Raw genomic sequence first — 21,436 nt, forward strand, 5'->3', positions numbered from 1 at the left:
GAAGAAACAAATAAATAAATCATATAAGTAATAAGTAGTATGAACAATATAAATATTCACGGATCATTATAGTCAGAATTTCTCTATATATAATTTCTAGTATAGAATTCTACCGTACTTATAGAAACATAGATACAACCTAATCTCTTGTAATATATTTTCATAAAAACTTTTGATCCTTTGATTGCCTTTCTTAAAACTTGTGTGTCTGGGTGGGCCAAATCTAGGTGCTATGTACTGAACTGTGTCTTGGCAGAATTCATATGTTGAAGCCCTAACCCCACAATGTAATGGCATTTGCAAATGGAGATTGGGAGGTAATTAGGTTTAGGGGAGGCCGTACATGTGGGACCTTCATCATGGGATTAGATACTTTATAAGAAGAGACAGCAGAGAGGAGCCAGCCACCTCCACCTTGCGTCTCCCTTCTTTCTCTTCCTCTGCCATATGAGGACACAGTGAGAAAGACACCATCTGCAAGTCAGGTAGAAAGTTCTCACCAGACCCCCAAACCATACTGACATCCTGATTTGGGGCTTTCAGGCTCCAGAACTGAGAGAAATAAATTTCTGTTGTTTAAGCCATCTAGTTTATTGTATTTTCTTATGGCAGCCCAAGCTGACTAAGACATTAAGGAAAACAGATTATTGACATAAGCATTGTCACTGATTCTGGTACTTAAGCAGATGCAATGTATGTATTTGCATATCTATTACAAATAAGAGTAGGTACCCAGGGTTCCCTTTTTTCTACATCTTTGCCAACATTTTTTATTTGTTGTCTTTTTAATGACATTCTAACAAGTGTGAGGATATATCTTATTGTGATTTTGATTTGCATTTCCCTGATGATTAGTGATGTTGAGCATCTTTTCAAGTGCCTGTTGGCCATTTGTATGTCTTCTTTGGAAAAATGTCTGTTTGGTTTCTCTGTTCATTTTTAAACTGGATTGAAAGGGAACCCTGGTGCACTGTTGGTGGAAATGTAAATAGTTCAGTCATTATGAGAAATACTATGGAGGTTCCTTTAAAAATTAAAAATAGACCTTACCATATGATCCAGCAATCTCACTTCTGGGTATATCCACAGAAAATGAAAATAGGATATCAAAAAGATATCTGCACTCCACGTTTATTGAAGCATTATTCACAAGCCAAGATATGGAAATAGCCTAAGCATTGATCAACAGATGAATGGAGAAAGAAGATGTGAGGTATATACATATTAGATCCCCAGAACTTACTCACCTTCAACTATAAGTTTGTACCCTTTGACAAGCTTCTCCCCAATTCCCTCTGGTAACCATGATTCTACTCTCTATTTCTGTGAACTCGACTTTTTAAGATTCCACACATAAGGGATATCATGCAGTATTTGTCTTTCTCTGACTTTTCTCACTTAGTATAATGCCTTTAAGGTACATCCATGTTGTCACAAATGTCAATATTTTCTTCTTTCTCATGGCTGAATAATATTCCAGTGTGTGTGTGTGTGTGTGTGTGTGTGTACACACATATATAGGGATGTTGAGTTTATATATTTCAATAAAATGGAATGTAATTGTGGTAAGATGGATGGAAGAATATCTAAAAGAATGAATCTGCACAGACAAAACAACTTAATTGGAAAAAAAGTGGGATGAATTTAAAAGACAACATGCAGTTGATATGTCATTTATGTAGAAGAATAATGGAATCTTGGACAGGTTTAGAGCAGACTGTTAAAAACCTGTACATCATGATACAGCTTTTGTAATGCAGCTTAAAAGAAGATCACTCAAAATAAATGAATAAAAGAAGCAACACTGGCACCAGAGGAAAAGAATATAATTTTGTGACAGAGAAGAATCTAACACGGCTTATTGAAGAGGTATCATTGACTTGCACTTTGAAAGATCTTTGAAGAAATGCGATTTTTCAAATTGACATTCTAGGTGTATCCAGTAGTATGAGCAAAAAGGTAAAAGTTGAAAAGGGCAGGCTATGTTTAAATCAGTAATTCTGATTATACAGAGAGATATACAGATATATATCAAACTGGTTAAGAGTCACAGTTCTAAATTAAATCATTCTCCATCACTTATAGGCAGTACTTAATTTCTCTTTCCCCAATTCCTTCATCTGTAAAATAAACGTAATTATACTATTTAACCAACAGATGTGTTTTAAAATTGAATAAATACCTTTAACATTCTTAGAAGTGTATCGATTAAATAAATTGTTAATTATTTATTATGTCAGGAAAAAATTCTATTTTAATCAACAAAAAATATTAAGAAAAAGTCCAGTAATATTTCTTAATCCCAACACATGTACAATATATCTATAAATGTCAGATATTGTTCTAGATGTGAACATTAAACAGTAACAAGAAGAAAAAAATTACTGTTATCATGGAACTTATACTGGAGTAAAGGAGAAAGTAAAAAATATAATAACAACCATTTTAGACTTATAGTCCAAGATGGAAGACCTTGAACTCACCTCCTCTATGGACACACAGAATCTATACCTACATATAGACCAATTCCTCCTGAAGAAGAACTGAGATCTGACTGAACAGCTTTTGTACAATAGAAGGACCACATAAAAATGCGTAGGAGAGATGAAGCCATGATATCAACAGAGACCCCACTCCTGACATGGAGACCTGCAGTGGGGAGACATATTACTGAGGGGGCCTATGTGCAAACTTACCCACCCTGGGGCACAACAAAAAAGCAGTGGTTTAAAGGGCACCTAAACAATATGTGAAGGAAATCCGTGTGTTAACCCTAGAGCATCTGCCAAACAAGTGGGGAAGTGGTGGAACTCTCTCCACTATTTTGTGTGTAGGCCATTTTGTATGTTCCCCCTCTACCTTGATGGCACAGGTAAGAAATATGGCCCAAATACTCTAGCTGGCCTGCAAGAGATCCTTGAAGCCCCTGGCCTACACCAGCTGTAGCCACTCCCCAAAAGGTGCCCTGGCGCAGCACACCCTGAAATCACCTCAGGCCACGCCCACTCCAGCGCTAGCCATCCCACAAATGCAGCCCTGACTCCGTGTGCCCCAGGATACTCCCTGACTTGCACCCACTCCAGTTCTAGCCTTTCTGCCAAAGCTGTCCAGCACACATAGTGTACACAGAGGATGCTTTTACACAAGAGAGTCAACATTTGTACAAGTGGATCCCCATTGAAAAAAATAGAAATAATGGAATAAAGCTAATATATAATGCAAAAGAGGGCTTGAAACTACATATTTAAAAGAGGGTATCATATCCCAGGGAAAAATAATCATCCCAAATTGTCAACACTGAAGCGCACCCTAGTAAAATTACTTGACATGAAACATAAAAATGCCATAAAAAAAGGTGCTATAGGCAGTCAGGCAAAAAAAATCTCCTTTAAATTGAGATTAAGCCAGAAAAATGGCTAATCTCAGAATTGTTCTGAAGAGTCTTCATGTGAGAATAAAACGTAAAAATAAGGAAAGAAACTATGAATCAAAGAGTTTAATTGAGTCAAATAATTTTTCAAGAACAAAAGCAATAAAATATTTTTCTATGAACTATTTCTGATATAGGTACCAATCAGCCAATCAAAAGACTACCAGAAAAACCCTATGGAGTTAGCAACTGTGGAGGCATTTTACACATTTATCTATAGATGTAAGATTAAAACAAATGTGGGGTTTGGGGTGAAGAACAGAAGGTATGCTCAATGAAGAAATGATATAAACACCAAAGTTGGAGGAAAGAATAAAGAAAGCAGGAGTTATGCTCATTCTTCACCTTTCTGATAATAAAAAAATGGAACAAAAAAAACGGAACTCATAAACATTTCTCAAATTATTACATTTAAATTGGCTAAACTAAATTTTTAAAAGAGAAAGATTTTCATACTAGATTTCAAAAGTATCCTCTCTGCTGTATATAAATGATAAACCTGAAGCAAAATGATTCATAAAGATTTTTTTAAATGTGCAAAGACATAGGCAATTCAAACATAAAGAAGCAGAGTCCACAATATCAGTAATAAACAAGGGTGAATTCAGGCCAAAAAGCATTAACAGCACAAATCAGGGGTCTTTATAACATTAAAGGGAACAAGTAACACTGTGGATAAAATAATTACGATCATCTACATATCAAACAAGCAGTTCAAAATGCATAAACAAATATATAGGGAATACAAGGAGAAGAAAATACATTAGAGAATATTTAATTTCAACTCTCTGAACCTTTAAGATATCAAGGGGACAGAGAACACTTAAAGATAGAAATTATATATTTTTTAAATTTAATTTAATTTAATTTAATTTAATTTAATTTAATTTTAATAGTTTTAATAAGTGGTGGAGCTGAGTCTCAAACACATCATCACTGGTTCCAGAGACTAAGCTGCTTACCAGCATCTTATATTGTGATACTAAAGTGTCTCTTGAAGAGGAGACAAAAAATCTCTCTTCTGATTAAAACAAGAAATGAGAAAATGAGGGTTGGAGGTTTAAGAAAAAAAAAAAACTATTGAAATAATTTTCTGAAAGAGCAACAGACTGCAGTAATGAGGAGGTTAGTATGATTGGCAAGAGTGCTAAGAACCTACTTCAGGTCAATTGGAATGATACAGGGGTACTTGATGGTTCCCAGAATCCAAGAGCAGAAAGTGAGTGCAACCAGGACCCAGAAAAGCTATTCAGACTATCACTATGTCTCCTACTGTGACTACTGGATGTCTCATCCCCACTTCCCTATGCTTCATTCTCCCATATTGCTCTCTGCAAACTGCCTTGTTCTTTCCCATTTGCACACAGCCAACAAACTGCTGACAAATTCCTGCTGTACTTGACTACCCAGTTGAGACACCAAATCAAGATTGATTAGAGTTTGTATAACCCTACTCTAGATTCTAGCAAAAGAGAATTTAGTTGCTGTAATTTAGGTCATGAGGTCATAGTTATCCTCTACTAATCTGGTAGGATGCAGGGCAGGATCAGCTAAAAAAATGGCTGCAATTCAGGAACCCCAAAAGTCCACTGTAAGTATCTCCCATTTTGCACATGTGGTAATTTAAGATATTTACTCAACTGCAAGTTAAAAAGTATACCCAAAGTTTTCTTGATAGATCCATGCCTTCAATAATGTCATCACAATCATTTTTGTTTAAATGATGCCTGCAGAGTAAAACCTAACAGGCAATGTCTTTTTACCCAAAACAGTTCATTGCATTTTTCATCCATGGATACATAGGGATGATAATGAAAAGAATTCCACAGAAATAGTGTTTTGTGGGTAGTGGGCATGTGTCAGAATGGGGTAGTTTCTGTGAGAGTTTGCAGGGCTCTCCTTAGGCTGATGCATTACAACATTTCTAGTTTGTTTCTGGAAATCAGCAACTGAGTTAAATTGAAACATAGTAAGAATGGGGAATGTTCTGCTAAATCTGAAGTAAAATGTTAACTTTGTAGTTCTATAATTTTATCCAATGTTTGTTTCTTCTAAAATATAAAGTACAATAAAATTACTATTTCAGTTCAAAAAGAAAAATTCCAAAGACAGGCAAAGAAACTCCTTAGTTATCTGTTACTAATCCTCTATATTTCTATGGTAACTGAGAGAATATGGTACTTAACTTTTTTTAGAAAAGCAGTTCAAATTTTAATAGATGGCAAAATTGAATAACATAATTTATAGAATTAAAACAAAAATATTTCATGGTAATAAATTAAAAGATACAAGACATTTATTTGTTTATTGGAAAACTGCTTTAGTATGAGAGCACATTCAATTGATAGTAAAGACTGGGCCATTTTAATAGCAGAAAGAGACTAAGTTGCATTTATAGCATCCATGAGAATAATGATGGAAAACAGAAATCCAAAATCTGTGTTTCTGGTTCAATCATGGACATGGTCCAAAACATTATAAAACAGGAAAATATTTGTATTCTCTTAAATAACATATGCACTATTTTTTTATAATTTATAGAATAAATATTTTACAGTGTTTTATGTAAACAGAAGTTTCTACTGGATATTCAACTTTAAAGTACCATGTCAGAATCAAAGGAAAGAAGCCACGACCAGAGTTCTAATAGACTTAGATGGAGTTGAAGGTATAGCAATGGATGCAACCACCCAGACTGAGCAAATATAGAACAAAGATAGGAAGGTGAACAATAAAACTTTATACTTAAAAGGTGAACAAAAGAAAAGTATCTTGGGAAAAGGTGCATTTCACACATTTAAACTAATAAAAATTGTTGCAGTAAACCATATGTTTGGTTTTCTGACTGTGAATAGCAGAAATAAAATCCATTTAAAGTCATAAATTTTGCTTCATATCCAAGTTACATATTTCAAAATAAAAGACATGAATAAAGACAGGGTTCCATGTCAATTAGTCACAAATAAATGAAGTAGAAAGATCATCATGAAGTATAAGCCTCCTAGAAAGGTTTACGAGCTGCCTGGGACATTGGTAAATTTAGATGACAGGAACCATAGAGATAATCAGGCTAGCACACAGGTGGCCTCAGTCATCCATATGATTTAGAAATTGATACCTAACCTGTTTTCATTACGTTAGCAAACTCTTAATATCAAAACTTAAACAGCTGCAACATACTAATTCATGGTAGTTGTTAAGATTAAGCACTAAAAAATTCTAGAAATAGAAAAATATGCATTTTAAATGGAAAATCTGTTACCAACAAAAGGGTTCAATAAAGCTTATTATCTGTAGACTTTATATTTCTAAAATAGTTTATTCAGTCAGAAAACATTAAAACTTTTACAAGAATTTTTTTTTATCTTCAATAGGAATACAACAAGCAATATAATAAAAAAAATTAGTCTGTGTATTTGTCATTTATATTGCTGTTTTGAGATACATTTTATATAAAGCAAGTAAATAAGATTATTTATATTTAAAACAAGTACCCTAAGCTTTTCAGGTGAGAATATATAATTATGCATTACCTTAATATACTTCTACATACAAACTTTTTTTTGAATTAGTTAGCTTTGCTTCATTCATAGTTTTTAGAAAAAGAGTCCTGTAAACTTCAACATAGTGTAAATTAATTTGAACGTTAGTTTCCAAGTACACATTCATGCTATGAATAGAGAATCTATAAAATAAACACAGTCTTCACTCTTTGAGAGTGAACAACTCCAAAAAATAAACTCAGAAACAATCCATAGGCACATTACCTGGTTAATGGATAAACAAAATTTGGTATGTCCAGAGAGCGAGATATTATTTGGTAATGAAAAGGAGCTGCAACATGGATGAACCTCAAAAACAGTATGCTAAGTGAAAGAAGCCAGACACAGAAGACTACATATTGCCTGATTCCATTTATATGAAATGTCCAGAAAAAGCAAATATAGAGAGGCGGAAAGTAGATTAGAGGTTCCCTTGGGTTGAAGTAAGAAATGAAAGTGACTCTGCGTAGAAATAAGATGTCTCTTTATGGTGATGGAAATGTTCTAAAACTGGATTGTGGTGATAGTTGCACAAACAGTAAATGTGCTAAAAGTAACTGAACTAGACACTTAAAACTTATAAATTTTACAGTATATAAATTTACCTCAATAAAGATGTTTAAAAGGAGGGTTTATCCTATAACTATGTGTGCTTTTCAGAGATTAAAATAAAAAGGAAAATACCTCCTCTCCAAAAAGAGTAAACTGATAGGAAAATACAAATCTCAATTTTGTATGTATTAATTTGTAAAAGTACCAGATGTGATGCACAATAGTAGTTTTAAAATAATATGAAAGATTGTTTAAAGTTTTGAGCTGGCTGATTATGCCCACCTACCACTAAAAATAAGGATGGTTACAAGTACCAGCAAGATACTACATGCAAAGTACTTATCTAATGTTAATAATCTAAAAAATACATTTAATTATATAGTCTATATAACCTTCCAAACCTCTAAAAGCAGCTCCTAAATAACTACTAGACTTTACCATTCTTTAAACACATTCTTACAGTTTAAAAAAACATTTTGAGGAACTGAGTAACTATTTCAAATAAATCAGCAGTAAAATATAATGCAACAATCAAAACTTTCTACAAGACTTTAAAAGTTTGATACAAGTCCATGATATATGTCCATTCAAGATATATGTCCATGTGATTGAATGTGATTCCATTCAATCACAGAAGCATTATATTTTCCCCTTGCTTTTCTCAATTTATTGCTGCAAAATTATCAAGTGCATTTATAACTTAGAAGTAATTTCAGTGACCCAAAGCAAACGACTGAGGTTGCAATAATTTTTTTGACATTAATAATGTTTTCATGGCACAAGTGTTTTGTTCTTTTGTTTGCTTGTTTTATAATTGTTGTCACTTCTCCTGAAGAAAGAAAACTGATCATCTTCTTGTCTGAATTCTGACTTGTCTATTACATTACAAAGCTTGAAAAGAGCTTAAGGGAACATTTCAATAGCAACCTCACAATAACTTGACTATTTTTGTTCTCTTCCTCAAAGACAGAAATAATAGATAAAGGGAATGACAAAGCATGTTGACATACATATCTATGGTTCTTTATACTGCATCTGTGTAGTGGGAAAAAATGCATAGATGAATATATTTTAAAAATGATCCTTTAATAAGCAATGAAAATGGCTTATTACTGAATTTTACCTCATGAATGTATAAGGTAACACTCTAGTGTATAGTGTATGTATACACACACATGTCGACGTTTACATCTATGCCTTTCAGTGGCCAGACCTACCTGTCCATGTTAGAGCGTGGGTCTGAGTCTCAGACTCCTTGTCTGTTCAGTATCTCTGTGTCTGTATCTGCCTGTCTGTGCTTACCTTCCTGTCTATTCATCCATATCTCTCTGTATATATTTCTGGCTGGCTGTCAGTTTGCCTGTCCCTGTATATTGGTCTACCATCCCTGTCCCATTACCAGTTCCTATCTGTCAATCTTTCTCTACACGTCTTTTGTCTGTCCGCCTGTTACTGTTTGCATACCTGTTGGGCTGTACGAATTGGTCTGTAGGTATGTGTCTATCTATCCATGACTCTATCTGTCTATGTGTACATATATGCAAATTAAGATTTTTCCTTTAGTGTACACTCTACCCTGTGGTCTATGTGGGTGTTTACCAAAGGTTCAGAGATAGCTATTAGGGTTCACAAAATGAAAACAAGACTTGAAGCTAATGACAAATACAACTATTCTCACTATCAAAGGAGAATACATAAAAACTTAAACTCTTCAGAGAATTCTTGTTATGTGTATATCCCAGTTCCCAACATTATTCTCAAGATCTAGCCCACCCCTACCCCCACTGACAACCTAGAAATCATTATCTTCTTTTCAATGTTAATCTTCATTCCTTCATGTAAATTCCACCAATTCTCCTAAAGATTTTCCTTTCCCTAGAATATTCCCAATTTTGACTTCATAAGGATAATCCAAAGGAGAAAAAAAAATCCCTGGTAGAATATTTTCTAACACGTGAATTATTTTGTGAGGAATAACACTAAGTAAAAGTATGGTGGGAGAGAGTTGCAAGATAAACCAGTGTGGGGTTTAATGCTCTAATTTCTATATATTTCAGGGTCCATTTACTAGTGAGAAGATTCTTCTCAATAGTATTCTGCCTGTGAACTAAAGATTTGTGTTTCAAGTCTTCTGTGGGTAATTCTTGAAAAAAAACCCACAAATACACATGACACTCATAGACATGCACACAAATACCTTCACACATACATTCACATGCCTACTCACATACTTCTTAAAGATAAATAAAACTATTTTTAGAGAGAATAAATCTAAATTCATATTAAAAAATAATTCCAAAACAACAGAATGCCCATATTATCCACCAGTCCCAATGAAAATATACAAAGAAATTTTACTTTGGTTTTGCTCTAAATGAACAGTAACCTACCAGAGCCTAAAATAACAGGGCCCATTATAATAAATTCCTAAACAATAATAGTGTTTTATTAAGGTTCTTCATATACGCAAGCATATATTTTAATTACTAGAAATTATAATTAAAAGCTGGAACTACTAAGACTGGTTTTTTACATTGATTGACTTTGGCAGGTGATTGACAACCTTCCACTTTATGATGATTATATTTCTTTATTAGAAATATAAACATCTGACAACATCACAAGGATTCAGTTATGCAAATGAGGTGACATAAGAATAATTTATAAAGTAGGTCAACTGTACTTATATCATATGGGAGTGTTGGCCTATTTTTCTTTTTAAAGATGTTCTACCAATTCAAATTTGGCTAGAAAATATGATTCAGTTCTACAAAAATACTGAAGGCATATCAGATGTATTGATGAAATTAAAAAGGACAACCTAGATATTCACACAGTACACAACATATGTTTCTTAGAATTAAAGCAGAATTGCCACCTGGCAGTTTTCACTCAAACAGGTCCTTGTACAAGCACATTCAAATCTACTACCTGTTGATACTATTAAAATGACTAGAGGGCTTCCCTGGTGGCACAGTGGTTGAGAGTCTGCCTGCCGATGCACGGGACACGGGTTCGTGCCCCGGTCCGGGAGGATTCCACATGCCATGGAGCAGCTGGGCCCGTGAGCCATGGCCGCTGAGCCTGCGTGTCCGGAGGCTGTGCTCCACAATGGGAGAGGCCACAGTAGTGAGAGGCCCGTGTACAGCAAAAAAAAAAAAAAAAAAAAAAAAACTAGAAATAATGGAGTATTTATACCCAGTTGTCAGTTTGGTCTTTCATGGATTCTCCATCTAATAGGAATTATTAAATTAAGTATTAACATGCTTACAGGTGAAATTAAATATGAAATTCCTGTGAGTTTCAAAATTATACCATTTTGTTCTTTCGGTTTTCTATGATAAAACTACCTTCTTTATCCATACTCTCACTATATGATATTTTAAGGAGAAAAAAGTCCTAAATTATATTCTATATAAGAAAAGACAAACAGAAATTACAAAATTAACTAAACTATCATACCTACTTCATTCACATAAAATGTAGGATTAAAATAAGTACTATATCATTTCTCCTCTCTTTCACCTGAATTGCTACTTAATACGTACTTTCCAACATTTTCATACCTGTTTCTACAGTAAACATGAAACTCTACCATGACCTGAGAGTCATTATGGTAGATTGATTACATGCCAGACTCTGGGCCAAAGATCCTGTATTCAAACTTTTACAAGTCACCTAAGTTACTTATGGTAAATAACCATGGGCAGTTGTTTCATCTCTCTATTCTCCAATTTCCTGATCAGTAAAATGATTATAACAGCAGATACTTTGCAAGGTAGTTGGTAGGTAACATGAGAAAATGTATGTTTAGTTTTCAGAATATCTTTAGCCCACAGAATGTATTCAACAAGTGTAAGCTGCTATTATTATTATATATTTTTTCAGATTTTGTTTTAACGTTAGGACTTGAAAGGGTCATTTCAGAGTGAATGTAAAATACTCTAATCAAAATACTCTACATTAAATTGAGGTATTTGGAAGAATTTTAGCAGGAAAAAAAGGGCCAAGTTATATTTTTAGGCTAAAAATCAGTGGTGCCATCTGTAAAGTAAGACTATCTCATGTAAGAATGTGGAAGTTTAGGAATATCTTCTGGCCAAACCTTGGAAGGACTTGAAAGACCTTTCTAGAACAAGGGTTGGAAAACTATGCTTATGGACAAATATGGCCCCTAAGAATATTTGTTTTATTTGTTTTTTGTTGTTGTTTTGTTTTGTTTTACATTTTTAAAGGGTGAATAAGGAGAAGGAGGGAAGGAGGAGGAGGAAGAATATGTGACAGAAACCTCATTGGGTTCACAAAATCTAAAATGTTTAACTGTATTAATTCGCTAGGGCTGCTATAACAAAGTACCACAGCTCGAGTGGCTAAAGGAGCAGAATCTTTTTTCTCTCACGATTCTGGAGGTTAGAAGTTGAGATCAAGTGTCAGGGGGGTTGCTTTCTTCTGGGGCTTCTCTCCTTGGCTTATAGATGGCCGTCTTTTTCCAGGATCTTCACATGGTTTTCCCTTTGTACATATCTGTGTCCAAATTTCCTCTTCTTATAAGGACACCAGTTATATTGGATTAGGACTCACCCTAATGACCTCATTTTAACTTAATTACCTCTCTAAAAGATCTATCTCCATATACAGTCACATTCTGAGTTACTAAGAGTTAGGACTTCAGCATATGAATTTTAGGGAGAGACAATTCAGCTCATAACTCTTATTGGTAGGCCTTTCATAGAAGAAAGCCTCTGCTCTAGAAGGCTGAGGAGGTTATATCTGCCACAAGTTAACCAGTATTTTCTTTGTGTCTCCTTTCCTATTAGTTTGTCAATACACAACAGACATAAGGAGAGAATTACTAAGCTTAAAGATATCACTTTCCCATTAAGAATTTGCTGAGAAAAAAAACACCTCAAGGGACTGTGGCTAAGCTGTTTAAGGTTAGGTCAAAGGGGCAGGGCTCAGTAAATAAGACAATTTACTTGGAGGAAACCATAGGTAGGAGAAGTATGTAGGTGAGCACAAATCTGGGATCCCCCTCGAAAGGTGGTCTGAAGATCAAACTGAATACAGGAAACCTAATATCAGAAGTGGGCATGGAGAAGGTGATGTCATAAGAAAAACAATAATACTTATTAACATTTTTTAGCATAGTTGATTTGACCCTTGAAAAACTTGGGGGTTAGGGGCACCAACCCTCTAAGCAATCAAAAATCTGCATATAACATATAGTTAAGCCTTTCAAATACATGGAGGAAGGTTCCTCCATATCCTCAGTTCCACTTCCTTGGATTCAACAAACCATGGATCATGTAGTACTGTAGTATTTATTATTGAAAAAATTCTGCATATAAATGGGCCTGTGCAATTCAAACCCATGTTTTTCAAGGATCAACTGTACTTATATGAACAAGCCCCTGTAAAGCTAATTTGCAACATTCATTTATTCCACACCACCATATGAATATTATCCCCCCCCACACACACTTGTACAAATTAGAAAACTGAGTTGGAATTAGAATACAGATTTTAATCTCCTTAAGTACTGGGCCAAAATATCCAAAGTTGGGGATCAAAAAACAATAGAACAAGGACTTCAAGGATCTTTTGGAAAATGAAGTCAGATATCCAAACCTTCACCTTCTCCTTATTGATGAGTAGGTAAATTCATAGATTTAAAACAGGATTGGCACTGACCAAAAAAAGAAGAGCTTTTCAGCAGGTGCTTGCTTTTGTGTCCACATTTTGATCTAGTTAGAATGTGCAAGATACTTTCCTGTCATGCCTTTCAAAATAATTACTTGGTGGTTCTCTTTTATAAAAAAGACTTTTGTACATTTATTTCCAAATTCCAATACAAATACAGATATATACAGATATATAAGACCGACTCGTATTATGCTTAATTTCCCTCCCCATATAACTCACAATATCAAAGTAGGTTTTCTGTACACACTTCACTCAATATGAAATGTATCTGAGAAATTCAGACAAAGTATTTTTCAGCAGTCTTGTCACCTAAAGAAAGCACCTTCTAGCTTGGATTTGCATACTCTTTTTGTAAAGATTCAAACTCACAATTAAGGTCAACATCTGGTTGGATTTAACATTCGCATTTGACAGTTTCACTTTCATTAAAAAATGTTTAGCATTTTTCAAAGCAAAACCTGTCTTTTATTTTAATAAAAGTTTTCATATATTTGCTTTGTTCCTTGAGGGGTGGATTTGTATGCTTGAACAGCCCTGTGCAGTTGGAATTTTGAGGCCATCTCACTAGACAAGTTACTGTAGCAAAGTAAAACGCAAATGAAAGGGGCAAAGGGCACATTATAATGAGCAAGAGGATTTACTGTTTTGTCTTCTATTTCCATATCCTTTGGGAGAAGGGAAAAGTGTAAAAATGAGATATAGTTCTATCTTCTTTCCCTGGTAAGTTATGGTTGATAATTTTGCTATTTGAAAGCCACAGGGAATATGCCAACTAATTTCTCAAACTAATCTTAAATTCCAATTTTATCTATGCATGGGTAATGCTTTAGTAATTCTACAGAGTACTTTAGTGCCAAGCAATAACTACATTATCAATACATTATTTTTATTACCAAAACTGTTAAACAAATATATCTGTGATATTACACAGGTATACATACACATCATTAAAGAAAGAGTCAAGGTGATTTCAAATAGAACATACTGTACGTGAAACTATGATAAAATGCGTTCAAAAACAGATACTGCTTATTGAGCATATGTTGTGCACAAACTATGTGTTTGTTACTTAATGTGCATGATCTTTACTACCCACAAGAATTATCACAATTATACCACTGACAAGATAGAGGTATGGAGGAGATGACTGACCTATGCAAACTTGATTAACAGATTTAAACCTAGTTTTTCTTACCCCCAATCCAGTGTTCTGTCTACAATGACACTTTGACATATAAAACAGTTAAGGGAGAATTTGAAAACATCTGGATGGTTAGTCTGGGATCTTCAGTAAAGCTGAATGCAAATTATTGACTGAATATAGGACTGTTCATGCCTTACATGTACATTAAGTAGCTACTAAAGAGTCAGACTTAATTGCCTTCCTCTGTGGGCACCAATTAGAAATCTTGAAATATTAATAAACTGGCTGATTTGGGAGAAATATCATTGTGTATTTTCTTCCTACATACTGCTTTTAAGCACCAAACATATCATGGGCACTCAATAAATATTAAATATTTAACAGCAACTAAAAAATGAAATTATGGTAATATATTTTACAATGAACTCACCATAAGATGAAGTAAAACAAGTTTTAGCACTAGATCTGGAAGCTGAGCAGATTTAGATAGCGGCGTAAGTGAATAACCCTCTAGGAAGGTAAGAGACACTAACATGACTGTGGTAGAAAAAGTTAATAGGAGGTTAGAGCAATAAAAAATTTTATTGCAATCTGAAAATTGAAACTGCCCCTCCTGGTTTTCATATTTGTTCTGTTCATCTAACATCCAAAATGTAAATTAAAGGATATATTTCTAAGCTGCTGTCATTTCTTCCCCATGCCCAAACATGAAGTGAATATTATTTCATTATCTACTGGTAGTATCTTACTCTGAAAGAACATAAAGTGTGTTCCCTGAAGTTATTCTTTTTTTCCTACTTGTGCCCTCTTTTACACATAGTCTGAGATTTTCAGAAGAGCTAATTGTGATAATAATTTTAAGAAAGGTGTTAAATCACTTTATCCTTTGGCATTCATAACTCACTGAATTGTGAAACTGAGACTCTCAGGAGTGTATGCAGTTTCAGAAGCACACTTCTGTAGATTTAAATCAGAGCTACAAGTTATTGGGAAGAAATCAGGCTGGGAGCTAGCTCACTTTCTTCTTTCTTAAGTGAGTGGAGGGAAAAATGTTCCATAAGAGAGAGAAAAAGCTTTTAAAATGTTAGAATCCATAGGGAAACCTTAATTTAAGCTCCTGTTCCTCAATTCTTGTAAGATTCATGAAAAAAGAAGCACTTAAAAGTACTCTTTGAGGACTCTGTTCTCCTCCTTTTCCTTTTTTACAACCCCTCTGAGGATAAGAGAGAATGCACTTAAAGTTACTATTTGGGTGACTCAGTCCTTCTCCGTCTCCTTTATTCTTCTAATAGTCTCTCAAATGCTCCAAAGAAATTAGAGCACATTTAACCAGAGCTTTCATGAAGCTCAGCCACCATTTCCTCTCCCAAGCCTGTGATTAACCCATTGATGGGTCCACCAAGTCTGTGTAACAATCCAAAAACGGCAGCAGAGACACCATGCTCCAGGCCACATGCACCGGCTGTTCTACCTATCCTAGTAGTTATTTCTGACATGTAAAAATATTAATCCACGGTAGGTTTCACTGAGTGAATTCACACAATAATAAAATACTTAGAAGCATCAAAAGCCCTCATATATTTTAAAATATTTCTTCAGTTTTCATAAACTCACTGTGACTACTATGTGCTTGCTTTCTGTCCTACACCCCTACTTACTCTGACACAGAACAATGCCCTTCAAACGTATCTTTAACTTTTAAGAAACATGCACAGAAGTCACCCCTTCCTGTCCAATATATCACAGGTATAATAAGCTAAATTCCAGGTCAGGATAAGGCTTTCTCTATTTGTATTGGTTCAGTTAATATTCAGAAGTTTGTCAGCTTTTAACATTTTAGTGAATAGTTTTGTGTTTTCTATAGATGTATTGAGGTTTTCGCTTCACAGAACAAAGTTGAATAATACATCTTTATAGTATGTGCCTTTAACTTAAACTATAGCAATTTATTTTAGTAAGATGCTTGCAAACTCAAAAATAAAGAGCTGCAAAGCCAACAAAGCACACTGATATAATATTCTCTTGAAGACTCTACTGGAGTTTCTTTAAGTACTTTTGTCCTTCATATATTCATATATCATAAGCATCAATGACCCCAAAATTAATAACAGCATTTGAGACAAAGTTTTGTATTTGGGAACATTCGGAGAAAATATCACGATTATGTAAAAAGATTAAAACATGTATAAGGTTAAGTGAGTTTCTGAAGTCTGTATTTCCCTTCATTATATATTGCAGCTACAAAAGAAAATGCTCAAGAGAATTAATATGAACTTATGATAATGCCTGCAGCACGGTTCTGTTTTTGCCTATTTTTGCTGATAATGCAATTCAAACTATACCCTACTAATCTTTAGTAAAGGAATCCGATTATTCACCTATAAACATGCAGCAATAAGGTGTCATTCTTTAGTCAATACCGACTACTTAACATCTCTCTTTTTTACAGGTTTGGATCCCCAGCTCATTAGATCATTACCTGATAAATAGGGAGAGGGTAATGAATTGAGAAAATAACTACGTACCTTCAGAGAAAACCTGCCCGATAACAACAATCCATTAGAAAACTGGCAATATCCTCTGATCTATTGCCCGCAAAGCTATGACTTGATGGAGAGTTTCATTCCCTGTGCTCAGTTCTCCAGAAGAAAATCAGCACAATTTAAATATTTCTTGGAATGTGACAGCTCTCTAGATCCCTGGTTGCATTCTGTTCCCCAGGGAAGGCAATCTGGTGTTCCTGTGTGCATAGAGCAGTGAAGATGAATTGAATATGCTTGAGATAAATTAGGAATGGCTAAGTTAAAATTGTCGCTGCTCCAGACTCTCTCATCTGCAGTCTGTAAGCCTGTTTTTCTGTGAAAAAGCTAGATGGCAGGCTGCCTCAGTAAGTTCTCCTTAAGAGACACAGAGCATTTTCAATGAAGAAAAATTCTCCCATTATCTAAGCTAATGTGACTGCTGCTAAATCTAGTTTTTAAAGTGTCTACTGGCATGAAATTCATTTTCACTGTTGCTTTCTTTCAAACTACAGTCCAGAATCCATACTATCATGCTATATACATTTCTATCTGAGAGAAACATTTAAAGTTTTCAGTTAACATATTAAATCGTATCCCTTTTTGCAGTTTTAAGGATCATTTATGTACAGGAAATATCCTCTTTACATCCTAAAGTCATTTTATGAATTTTATAATATGTAGAGGGTTTTGTTTTAAATCACAGTAACTGAACATAAATAATTGTATTTTTATTAACAATTATTGTAATGCAGATCCACTTAGAAGTGTATCATTTTTAAACATCAGCTAAAATGCAGAAGTTATATAAAAATGAACAAGGGGAATGCAGATTCCTAATATGTGACCACAGACATAAATACTAACTCCAAATATCCTCCTAAAGAAAATAAGATGTTCCAAATAAAACCATCACATAAATTATTCCCTTCTATTAAAAATAAAAACAAGTCACTTCTGAATTCTGTTTCAGTTGAATATGTTGTGATATGACAATTTCCCCTAAATTAGAAAATTCTTTCAGAATTTTAATAATATTCTGGATTCGAGACTTAGAACACTTTATGTGGAATATTAGCAACACACAAAACACAGGAAGAAGGGTTATCAAAGTTTTCAGTTCCATTTCTTTATTTGGATCCTCTATATGAAACAGTGTTTACATTTTCAGAAAGAGCATTTAAAAAGCATCATAATCCATGAGTATACGTTAAGTTTTTTAAAATGCTGGCTAAAATACCCAATCTTAACTTTCTATACTTTTCTACATGGTATTTTGTAATGTTCTATGTCTGATTATTTGATGGATGAACAAATTGTTGCTTCCACAACAAAAATGGGATATATATATTGTGAGGGAGGCAATGATAATATAATCACCTGGGAACCAACAGAAGAAGTAAATGAATATTTTTATTTTTCCTCCATTCACCCTGTAGCTATAGCTGATCACTTTACTCAAGAAGGTGGAGGGGAGAAGAAATAGGAGAAACAAAATAGAACACAGCACAGCAAATGCCTCCAGCCCTTCTCCCTCTTCAGAAGTGGCAACTCTGTAGCTATTGTTGAGGGGAAAACATAGGGGAGCTGGAAAGAAGCAGCTTCAGCATACCAGTTGGGAACTATAGTTATCTGGCAGATTTTCAAAGACCATGAAAGAAAAACAAGGGAGAGAAGGAAGAGAGGAAGGGAGGGAGGAAGGGAAAAAGGCTATTTATGACTCTCAATTGCCATTTTAAAAAAGACTAAGGTGCTTAGCGCTGAATATACATAAAGCAAATGAAAAAAAGATAAAAGTTAATATATCCAATAACTGACAGTTGATTCGAAAATCCAACTACATTGCACATATGTGCATTGAGCATCCCAGATAATGTAATAGATAATTACAGTATTAAACTAGGCACACTTTAAGAATTTCAGATGTCTCTCTCCACTTAGAAACTGCCAATTTTACTAGCACTATATTGCAGTGATAAATTCAGGGCTATATGCAATTATGTATGAGTGATATCTAAACTATTCTTGAAGTATTAGGAATCGTCTCTTGTAGGAAGTAACATTTAGAAAAGGCCAAGTAAGCCTTGGTTAAAAGGATAAGGAGTATTTCCAGGCACTGAGAACAAAGCCCCAAGGGAAATATGCATATCACATTTGGATAAATGAAATAGTTCAGTATGGCTGGAGTGTAGAGTGAGGTATGAAGGGCATGGAAGAGATGTGTCTGGAGAGATAATGAGTTCTTTATGCTATATAAAGGAGCTTGGACTTTATCTCTGAGGGTTCCTAAGTGGGAAAGATAAATAATCAGTGCATTACAGAAAGATTACTCTTCATGTCATACTAGTCAGGTAGAAAATACTACTGCACACCTAGTTAGCCAAGCTAAACACTTAGTAGTCATACGATTCACCCCTTCTTCGTTTACTTGTAATATCCAGTTTATTATCCATTGATCCTACCTTCTTTAAATACCTTTTGCTATTTCTAGCTTTCATGGTATATTTCTAGGTTTCATCATCTCTTACCTACATAATGGCAAGAATCTTTTATTTGAGCTCTCTGTTTCAAGTAATTTTCTCTATCAATACCTCTTACGCAGCTGCCAGTTCATAGAGAATAATGCTCCAAATTCTTAAAATGATCAGGAAGTGTTCGCTCACAAACTTGGGAGCTTCCCAGGTGAAATCTGAAACTGACCCACACACAGAGAGGGCAAGGAGAGATGGGAGAAAGAGGCAGACCAGTCCAGATTGGTAGGGGGCAGGTTTAATAAGCAAGGGAACTTACATACGAGACTTGTCTTGGGTGGCCGCAAGACAAGTAGATCTCTATAACCACCCGAAGTTTAAAAGTCTACACAGAAGCCTTACTCTGTTCAGTCAGGTATACTGTTCAGATGGTCTCAACAGTACATTGCTCTCTCAAGGCTGCATCCTTGAAAACAGCTCCCACTGTGGGAACAGTGGGCAGAAGGTACATTTCAAAGACGGGGAGATGTGCGGAGCTCTGATTGCCTGGGTCCAGCTCATAGGTCAATCAAGTGGTCAGGTCCTCTAGATAACCTTTTCGAATAGCAAGATCTGACTACATGGCTTTCTCAATGGACAGTTACCCTGACCAGATTGCAAACTAAAAAAACAAGACTAATAAACCACATTATTTGATTTTACCTCTAAAGCCTCTGTATATGCTGCCCCTTCTACCTAGAATTTTTCATCACAACTATGTGGCTAGAGAACTCTCTTATAACGTGGAATATTTTTGTTAAATATTTTCTCTTTGAAATCATCCTGATTCCCTCATAGTCAGTCAATTTTGTCCTCTGAGCTAATGCTTGTCTCTTATATGATGGTTTGGTAACCATCTCAATGTAGTCAATTCGCAGGTAAAAGGCATATTCCCTTTTGGAATCCTTTCTTCCCTCCCTTCCCCTCCCCTCCCTTCTTCTCTCTCCCTTCCTTAATGATTTACTCCTGCTTTTAGCTTTCCATATGTTTGTGTATATCTATGTCTTTTTAGTTGGTTGTAGATATTATATTCTCAGTTTTTCTCCTGAAATCTATTTTTTTTCCTGATACTTTCATTTATACCCTTCTACTTCTCACTTTTACTGTTTCTCTATTTTTGTTTTCCCTTCCAATTTATTCTTATATATTTTTCTTTTTTTTTTTACTATTTGTATCGTCTTGCTTCTTTCTGTTCGCTGGTCTTGCTCCATTTCTCCTCTATCCTGTTATCTTAAAAAAAAAAGACCTTGAAACTATCTTACTAACTTTTTAGAAATATTCTAAAATTTTCTCCTACTGATAGACTCTACTTTTCATATTCTCTTCAATTAACATGATGCAAAACTAAACTGTGGAAAGGAGTTGCATTTGATTTGCATAGTTGTGATGTATGTCTACATAGAAATTTTTTGTTTGTTTTTTTTTTGTACTTGTTGAATTCATGGTTCTCTGCGAAGTCCATCATAAAAAACTTTTTTCCCCCAAGTTACAATTTCAATTAAAATATTAAAGAGCCTAGGGCTTCCCTGGTGGCACACTGGTTGAGAGTCCGCCTGACGATGCACGGGACATGGGTTCGTGCCCCAGTCCGGGAAGATCCCACATGCCACGGAGCGGCTGGGCCCATGAGCCATGGCCGCTGGGCCTGCGCGTCCGGAGCCTGTGCTCCTCAACGGGAGAGGCCACAACAGTGAGAGGCCCATGTATCGCAAAAAAAAAAAAAAAAATTAAAGAGCCTAAATGCACAGCAAAATTAATTTTATCATTCAAAATTTAGTTTTAATAGCAATAATCAGAAAGGAGATTTACTCCTTTTGTTACTCTACATGATTTTTTAAATAATTCATTTTCAGTTAGTTTTATTTTATAATATATGTAGCAGTCCAAAAATGTGACATATTTTATAACAAAATCAGCTCCACATTTATACATTTTTAAATTTTAATAACTTATTTATCCTTAAAAATTTATTAGAGTGACTGACCTTACAACACAGGGGATGGTTGCAACATAATAAATTAAGAAATAATAAACAC

At 34.6% G+C, this 21,436-nt stretch overlaps 1 protein-coding gene across 1 annotated transcript in view; it reads right to left on the bottom strand.

Annotated features, from left to right (window-relative positions):
- The window catches only part of MGAT4C (MGAT4 family member C), a 616,445-nt gene extending 599,355 nt beyond the window's left edge, over positions 1 to 17,090 (bottom strand). Inside the window, exon 1 of the mRNA XM_027107127.1 lies at positions 16,897 to 17,090. The gene's annotated coding sequence lies outside the window, so the exon portion shown is untranslated. The remainder of the gene's footprint in view (positions 1 to 16,896) is intronic.
- Between the last annotated feature and the right edge of the window lie 4,346 nt (positions 17,091 to 21,436).

This window comes from Aethalodelphis obliquidens, unplaced genomic scaffold (assembly GCF_003676395.1).
Source record: "Aethalodelphis obliquidens isolate GAN/ISIS:26980383/991018 unplaced genomic scaffold, ASM367639v1 scaffold8, whole genome shotgun sequence".
Classification (NCBI taxonomy): domain Eukaryota; kingdom Metazoa; phylum Chordata; class Mammalia; order Artiodactyla; family Delphinidae; genus Aethalodelphis; species Aethalodelphis obliquidens.